Source organism: Panthera pardus, unplaced genomic scaffold, assembly GCF_024362965.1.
Source record: "Panthera pardus isolate Hobbes unplaced genomic scaffold, ASM2436296v1 HiC_scaffold_3, whole genome shotgun sequence".
In the NCBI taxonomy this organism is placed as follows: Eukaryota; Metazoa; Chordata; class Mammalia; order Carnivora; family Felidae; genus Panthera; species Panthera pardus.
The window spans coordinates 9,230,374-9,238,878 of NW_026526876.1; the positions used below are offsets into that span (position 1 = coordinate 9,230,374).

At 57.9% G+C, this 8,505-nt stretch overlaps 1 protein-coding gene across 1 annotated transcript in view; it reads right to left on the reverse strand.

The window, feature by feature from the left end:
- Positions 1-8,292, reverse strand: part of NTN1 (netrin 1) — a 191,193-nt gene extending 182,901 nt beyond the window's left edge. Inside the window, exon 1 of the mRNA XM_053892806.1 lies at positions 8,172-8,292. The gene's annotated coding sequence lies outside the window, so the exon portion shown is untranslated. The remainder of the gene's footprint in view (positions 1-8,171) is intronic.
- Between the last annotated feature and the right edge of the window lie 213 nt (positions 8,293-8,505).

Below are 8,505 nucleotides of genomic sequence, written 5' to 3' on the forward strand. Positions count from 1 at the left end.
GGGCCAGAATACAGACTGTTTCCTTAAAATTGTTTCCCCACAGGGGTGCTGTTCACCTTTAGGGCCAGAAAATTCCTCACTGGGCAGAACGGTCTTATGCCACTGCTGGACATTTAGCATCCCGGACCCCTGCCCGTTAAATGACAGTGGGTCCCACCTCCCTGCACACACCAGTCATTTCCACCACTGAAAAAATGGCTCCTCACATCCCTCCCTAGAAGAGCCTCCTATTCTCCCACACCGTTCTGATCCACTTGAAATTTAGCCCAATGTGTCACTAAGCACAGCCTTCCCCGCAAAAGCTAAATAAATTCTCAGAAAAGGAGTTGGAAATGAAACAGGATGCATTTAAGGTTAGGATCTTCTGGAAAGTTCTAGTCATCACATCTCAAAATGCCCTCGGAGATGGAGATGGCCTGGACCAGAGAAACATGATTGTGATAAGATCTGGTAACATGAATAAGGCAGAGGACGGGATGGAGAGTGTCAGGAAGGAAGACGCATTTTACACAAGGTACTGGGGTCGGGGAGGGGGATTGCCTCTCCGAGAAGGATCCAGTAGAGGAGAGTTATGTGAGGAAGGGAGCTGTGGGGGTATGGGGAGGGGGGGAGGAAAACGTGTGCTCCAGGCAGAGAAAACAAGTGCGGAAGTCCTGAGGCACAGCTTGACTTGCATGAGGAACAAGGAGGCCAGCTTGGTGGGGGCTTGGGCAGTGAGATGGAGAGTGGTAGGAGATGAGGTCAGAGAGGTGAGGGCAGGCCAGGGTACGCATGGTCTTGCAGACCTTGATAAGGAATCTGAACACTTTGGGATCCATCCTGGGTACCTCTAGGGCCTTGGAGTTGTTTTTCCCATGGCTCTTAACACCACATCGTTGCCCTGACTTGACTAATCCATGGGCGTCTTGAGGGAGGGAGACCCACTGTTTCACACGCTGCCAGGCACAGACTAGGAATGCACTACAAATTCATTAAAATTAAGCAACTAAAACCCACAGAATTATGGAAAAATGCCCCCCCCCCCAGAAGCCACTTGTGTCGTAATCCCTGGGACCTGTGCATGTGACCTTATATGGCAAAACAAGGTCTTTGCTGACGTGACTCAGTTAGAGACTATGAGATGGGAAGATCGCTGTGGATTATCTGGGTGGACCCTAAATGCCATCCCAAATGTCCTAAGAGAGAAGCAGAGGGAGAGCTGACAAGACGCAAGAGGAGAAGCCACATGAAGTCAGAGGCAGAAATGACAGTGACGCAGTCACAAGCCAAGAATGCCAGCGGCCACCAGAAGCTGAAAAAGACAAGGGACTTGTTCTCCTCCAGAGCCTCTGGAGGGAGCACAGCCCTTGATTTCAATCCAGGGATACTGATTTCAAACCTCCAGCCTCTAGAATTGTGAGAGGATAGATGTCTGTTGTGGAAAGCCACCAAGGCTATGGGAGTTTGTTATCGTGGCCATTTACCAGCAAATCCTAGGGCTGCCAGAATGAAGAGGGTCCCCCTCAAATCTTAAAGGGTGAGCTTGGGGTAAATGAAAGGAACAAAGAGAGGGACCACTAATAGTCTGATCCTGAAATGTTCCTGAAGTCTTGCTTTCGGTCTTCTCCTCATGAGCAGTGACAGAGTCTCGCTGTCCATTCCCTCCCACAATGCTGAGTTGAGCATTTTCTGCATAGGCTTGCCGAGAGCTCACTGTGTTGGGGTATCATAAACCCCCTTTTCTGGAAGCCAGGATTCCAGCCCCTTTATGATTCAGGACCCAGTCCGGAAGAAGTTTCGATAGTCTCCTGAGCATTTGAGAGGAAAGGAGCCACAATATGAGGGGTCTTAGCCCACGGGGAAGCCAGAAGCTCTTCACTTCGAGGTGTTTATACACTGAGGTCAGGCACCTTCGGTTCTTCTGGAACCACAGATTAGGATGCTTGAAAGAATGGGAGACCACTGGACGTTGTGACTCTATGAAGTCTATCCCAGTCACCACTGAGGGATTCAGAACAGGTCCCACTCAAATTCCCAAGGGTGCCTCTGTATTGGAGCCCAGCGGAGTTGGAGAAGGATGGGAAGAGCCCTCAGAGAGCATCTTCTTCCAAGGGAAGAAACTGAGGCAGGGAGGTTGAGCGAACTGCCCAGGAGATGATGTTCCTAAAGATGGCTGGGAGTCATCAAAGTAGGTTATGGGTCACCCACTCGACCACACCTAGGGAAAACCTGCTACATTCGATCCTGCTAACTTAGGTGGGGGGAAAATATCATGATTTGATGAAAAAAACGTTTTTCATGACAAATGATTACATAAAAAGTTTCTATATATAAAGGAGTAAGCTTCTGTTTCTTGCCAAAATCAACTACGTGGAATAGCTTATTCCCCCCTCCCCCAAAATGTCAGTGAAATAAGACATTGCTGGTCTACACATCACACAGGGAGAAAGTTTAGGGGACTTAATTCCAAGAGGTGGTACAGGATGAAAACAGACGCGGACCATTGATTAGGATTGGGTGAGTGCACGGATTATTCGACCACAACAAGGTGTTAAAGGAACGTAGGAGTGGGGGAGGAAGAGAACCTCTCTCTCTCTCTCACTGATGTTGCCCTTCAGGCAAGGAGGAGCCAGCACGCTAGCCCCCCGAATGATGCCAGAAAGTAGACACAGGGCTGCATAGACGCGACCCACCCTGCAGAGCGACCTCCTAGCCTCTGGCTGCGTGTGTGGTTTATGGGGTCTGTGCGGGCACCCAGCTTCCCGCTGCTGCTTGCGAGGAGCTCCTTGAGGGGTCAGCAGGGCAGGGCAGGCCCGAGAAGATCACGAGGATCGTGCTCCAGTCACACCTTCAGCTCTACACCCCTGTGACAGTAGGTGCTTGGACTACGCAATTATGTCCCTCCCGAAGTCATGTGTTGAAGCCCCAAACCCCAGTGTGATGGTATCTGGAGGTAGGGCCTTTAGGGGGGAATCAGGTCATGAAGGCGGTGTCCTTATGAGAGACACGATCTCTCTCCCGGCCGTGTGAGGACGCAGCGCGAAGGCAGTCATCTACAGACCAGGAAGAGAGCCTTCACCAGGAACCAAACTGGCCGGCACCTTGGTCTTAGACTTCCCAGCCTCCAACTTGTGAGAAGTAGATGTCTATTGCTCAAGCCTTCCCGGCCGGTGGTGTTCTGTTACAGCAGCCTGGGCTGACTGAGTCAGCGGGCAAGTCGTTTCGCCTCCGGGAGCGGCAGTCACCTCTCCTGAGAAACGGGGATGGAAGCGTTCTCGGCCTCCTCCCTGCCTGCCGCCCTCCCTCCCTTCCTCCCTCCCTTCCTCCCTCCCATCTCTTCCGTGGGTATATCAGGAGTACCGAGTACAAAAGACCGCGAGATGTCCCGAGCTCCAAACGAATACACTTTTTATAAAGAACCCTGTACAACTGCCCTCGCCATGGTTACCACAGGGCCACCCCCCTCTAGAGAGGATGACGAACTGCCCTGGGCCACTGGAGATCAAGTAGGGGACGGTGACACTGGTACCACAAAAGTCTGGACTTGGTGTTAACAATACTTTACTAATTACTGGTAAGTCAATGAGCACAAATGATAAGTATTGTTAAAAGAAACCACTTCAGCTTGGGGTTGGGGAGATCCCAACTTGGGGTTGGTGGAGTCCGTAATCATGATCATGGCCACAACGACCCGGCCACCATCACAGTCACCATCACCATCACAACCACAGTCACATCACTGTCACCATCACAAACATAATCACAGTCACCACCAGAGTCACCACCAGAGTCACCATCACCATCATAATCACTGTCACCATCACAGTCACCCTCACAACCATAGTCACTGTCACCATCACCATCATGACCATAGCCCCCGCCACCATCACTGTCACCATCACAGTCACTGTCACCATCACAACCATAGTCACATCACAGTCACCATCACAAACATAATCACAGTCACTGCCAGAGTCACCACCAGAGTCACCATCACTGTCATAATCACTGTCACCATCACAGTCACCCTCACAACCATAGTCCCTGTCACCATCACAGTCACTGTCACCATCACAACCACAGTCACATCACTGCCACCATCATAAACATAATCGGACACCATCACAACCATAATCACAGTCACCGCCAGAGTCACCATCACAGTCACTGTCACCATTACAGTCACCCTCACAACCATAGTCATAATCACCATCACACCATCACCATCACAATCACTGTCACCATCACAACCATAGTCACATCACTGTCACCATCACAACCATAATCACAGTTACCGCCAGAGTCACCATCATAGTCACCATCACAGTCACCATCACAGTCACCATCACAGCCACCATCTCCATCACCCTCACAACCCTAACCACAGTCACTGTCACCATCACAACCCTAACCACAGTCACCACCACAGCATAGTCACTGTCAGAGGCAGAATCACAACCACAACCACAGCCACAGCCACGAGCACAACCACAGTCTGCATCGCCATCGCAGTCACAGTGACAATCCCGGCGGCAGCTCACGCGTGTGGAACCCCGCACTTGCTGTCGGGCTGGTCCGGGAGCTGGCGCCCTGGGTCTCCGCCAGGGGGCTCGTGGCCGCGATGGTGGTGGCCGTAGGGCGGCTGGAAGGGAAATCGCGAGAAGTTTCTCTTCTTAGGGAGGCCCGGGGGAGGGGGGGTGTAGCAGTCCCTGACCCATGACGGCACGCGTCGTCCCCCCTGCTCACTGCTGCACGCCCGACGCCTAGCGCGGAGCTCGACGCAGGGCAGGCGCGGAAAACCTGCTTGCTGAGTGAACAGAGAGGGGCCCAGACGGACCATCGGCACGTGGAGAGCAGGGATTCTTCGTGTCCAGAGCGTGTCCGGGCTCCAGGCTAGCGGGTCCCATTTGACATTTGTTTCCCATGAATCCTTCACCCGCCTGAAGCCTTGCAGGTCATGTTGGGCTCGCTCTAGGACTCGGATGATCCTTGGCAGAATCAAAATTCCATAATCTGTCACACACACACACACACACACACACACACACACACACAAATACCACGTCTCCTGGCTCCAGAGCGGGAATCAGCCCTTTTCAACGGCAGCCAAGCACCCTCCCTGGGCTGGGTGCCCTCACCCTGGGTCCAAAGGACTCAGGAGACAGCTGTCTCCTGCCTGGGCCCCCTCAGCTAAGATCTGATTTTCTCATCATCTGGATAGTCTCAGAGACTCGCAGCAAAGGGATGAACCAGGCTGACCTTTCTGGAGGTTTGTTTAAAGCAGAACAATGTTTGTCTTGTCCAAACACTATGAATTACTCCAAAGAATTCTGCCCAGTTTTACAATCCACAGCTACAAACGCCTTACATAAATAGGGACTCGCCCCCTCCTCTCCCCCCCCAGCCCCGTTTTTAACAGCTTCTCCTACTCCCCCCCTCTGCTTTCTCCCACTCTTCTGGGTCTTCCCCCTTCCCCCCCTCACGCCTACTCTCCTCTGAGCCCCAGCCTGGTGAAGGGGCAGGTGTCAGGTGTTGCGGGCCACAGCTCACACCTGGGTTATTCCTGGCACGGATCCCCTATGGGGGGCAGCTTCTCTGTCCCTAGTGTGGGCAGGGTTTGCCTTGCCAAGGGGGGGAGGGGGGCTCTGGGCACATTTGTACTGGTGGGGGGCGGGGCTGCTGTGTTAAGTCCTGCTGTAAAAGCGTGTTGGTAAGAAAAGGCCCCTAGGTTTGGGGGTTCAACATCCAGTCGGCCTGCAGCCCACATCGACCGTCCTCGTTTGGTGGGGTGCTCAGCTCACCCACAGTCTTTCCCTCGCAGGCTGCACATTCAGGGGATCCCCAGGTATCTCCTAGGAGTAGACCCCCCCTGCCACTTCGGGCCTCCAGTGGGGGTAGGAGGCAGCAAGTTTACTGTTGATCAGATATAAAGAATACCACACAACCATGGGTCCCAGGAAAGGGAGGGGCAGCCGGGGACAGAGCCCAGTTTCCTAAACTATGTCCCTAAAAATAGTCCCTACACCACCTGCATCAAAAATGCTTCGGGAAGCTTGTTTTCAAAAATGCAGATTTCCGGGCCCCTCCCCAGGCCTAGGGAAGTTCTCTCTGGGGTTCCGGCCCAAGGCCGATGCCAGAGTCTGACAAATGCACTGTAACCCGGCTCCTCTGACCAACTGGGACAGACGTCAGCTGGTTGGTGGCTGGGGGTGTGAGTGGTCTGTGGGATCCTTCCACTGAGGGTCCCCGCTTGGAGTCAAGCCTGTTCCCATTTCCTCTTTGCTCTGCAGACAAGGAAACTGAGTCAGAGTAGGGAAGAGTGACTTCCACTCAGAAGCGGGTGAGGAGACTTGAGATCCGTCAGCTATAAGCTCTGGGACACGCATCTGGCCATTCCAGAAAGGCCCCCTCCTCCCCCCGCCCCCCCCCCCCCAGCTGCTTCCCTGGTCATTCCAGCGTCTCGACGGAGCTGAAGTTGGATCTTAAGAGGGGTCACTGCTCCTTCTCTTCCCTTGATGGGAGGGTCCCGCCGGGCAGAGGTGACCAGAGCCAAATCTGTCCCTCGAGAGGGACACACGGCGAGCCCCAGCAGCAGGAAAACCAAGCGCCTGGAGCCTCTCACCCTGGATAGAGCCAAGCCAGCCCTGCCCACCCGGAGGCTCGGCAGCCGGGCTGGGGGCGCTGTAGGCGCGCGGTCCGCGGGGTTAGGGCCGCGGCTGCGGTGCGCGATCCCGCTTCGCCAGAGGGCAGAGGGAGCCCCCACGGAGAGGCCCCCGCTTTCAGAGCTCGAAGGCCGTTGGTGCCCAACACTCGCGGCGACCCCGGGTCGAGAAGAGGTCAGAGGATAAAGCCGCTGGAACTCAGCCCATGCACCGAGGCCGACCGTAGGGTCCGGGCAAGGAGAGGCGAGCTGGAGGCCAAGGCGGGCCCCGGGGCTAAAGAGCTGATCTCGCGGGGACCCCAGAGTGAAGCGTCTGGGGAGGGTCGGGATTGCACCAGCAGGCCCTGTCCCTACGATCTAAGGCTTGTGCGTTGCATTCCATTCACAATTTGGGAGATCCAGAAGCTTGCTGCGTGACCCCGGGCACGCTACGGGCGCCTCTGGGCCGCGGGGTCCTTCTCTCCTGCGAACCGCGCGGGCTTTGGGACGGATGCTCCCCAAGGCCCCGCTCCAACGTCCGCGCCTTGAATTAGCAGCGCCTCCTTCTAGTTTAGCATTTGATTTTCTAATCAAGCTCTTTGTCCCCTGCGGCCTTAACCCGAGCCCCCCGGCTTCCCCGTTTCCCCTCGACCCCCGCCCGGGTCTCGCCCTCGCCCGACTTTTCCCGTCGAAGGCCCTCGAGGGAGATTCCCGGGAGCCGAGGCCGAGGCCGGCGGGTCCGCGGCGCGGGGCCGGGGCTGTATGGAAATGGCCAGAGAAGCCGGCGGGCGCGGCGGCGATTTATTCTGGGAGTGACAGCCCCTTTGAGCGCTCAGCGAATGGCATTTTCTGTCTGTGAAAGCCTTTCTTCCCACCTCTGTTCAGATTAGCCCGGGGGATGAATGCGCCCATTATCCAGCCCGCTGACCATTCTGAAACGCCAAATTAATTACTAAGCACTGAATCGGGCGCCGGGGCCGGGGCACCGGGAGGTGTGAAAATAGCGAGCGGCTGGAGATGGGGAAGGCGAGGGGCGCAGCGCCGAGAGGCCGGGCGGGGTGGCCCGGGGCGCGGGCGCGGGCGCGGCGGGGCCCGGGCGGGCTTGGCCGGCGGCCGAGCGCGACCTGCCGGCGTGACCCGGCGCGACCGCGGGGCGAGCGGGCCGCGGGGACCCGGCGGGCGGGGTGGCGCGGCGCGGGGGTCGCGGCTGCGGCCGGCTGGGGGCTCGCCCGGGACCGCGGGCCGAGCGCGCCAAGTGCGCAGAGCGCGGGGCGGAGGCTCGGCCGTGCGCCGCGCGCGGGTGCGGGTCCCCGAGGCGGCGCGGGGGGCCGGGCCGCCCCCGGACGGCCCCAGCCGCCCGCCACCCGCGCCCGTCCCCGGCCCCGGCGCTGCGCCGCTCGCGCTGCCCTCCGAGGCCTTCCCCAAACTTGGGCGCCGCCTCCCCCCACCCCACCCCCCACCGACCGCAGCCCGGGCCGCAGCTTCCCGAGCGCGGGGCAGCCCCGGGCCGCCCCCCCGGGGCCCCGACTCCGGCTGGGCGGACGGCACTTACCTCCCGAGGCGCCGGGCGGGAGAGGGAGGCGAGCTCTCGGCGGCTCCCGCTGGAGTGCGAGGGGCGCGGAGGAGCGCGCGCCTTTAAGACTCTTCCCCGAGACTCCGCCAGGTGGTGTCAGGCCGGCCGGGCCCGGGCGGCTCCTCACCCCCGCGGCCACCCTGCTCCCGGCCCGCCCCGGGCACGGCCCCGGCCGCGCGCTCCCACTCCGCGCCCTGCGGCGCCCGCTCCTGCCGCGCGCAGCCCGGAGCACGGGAGGGCAGGATGGGGACAGCTGGGGACCCCCGGATGCCCCAGAGGGAGCCACTCATCCTACGCACTCTGGCTTAGGATG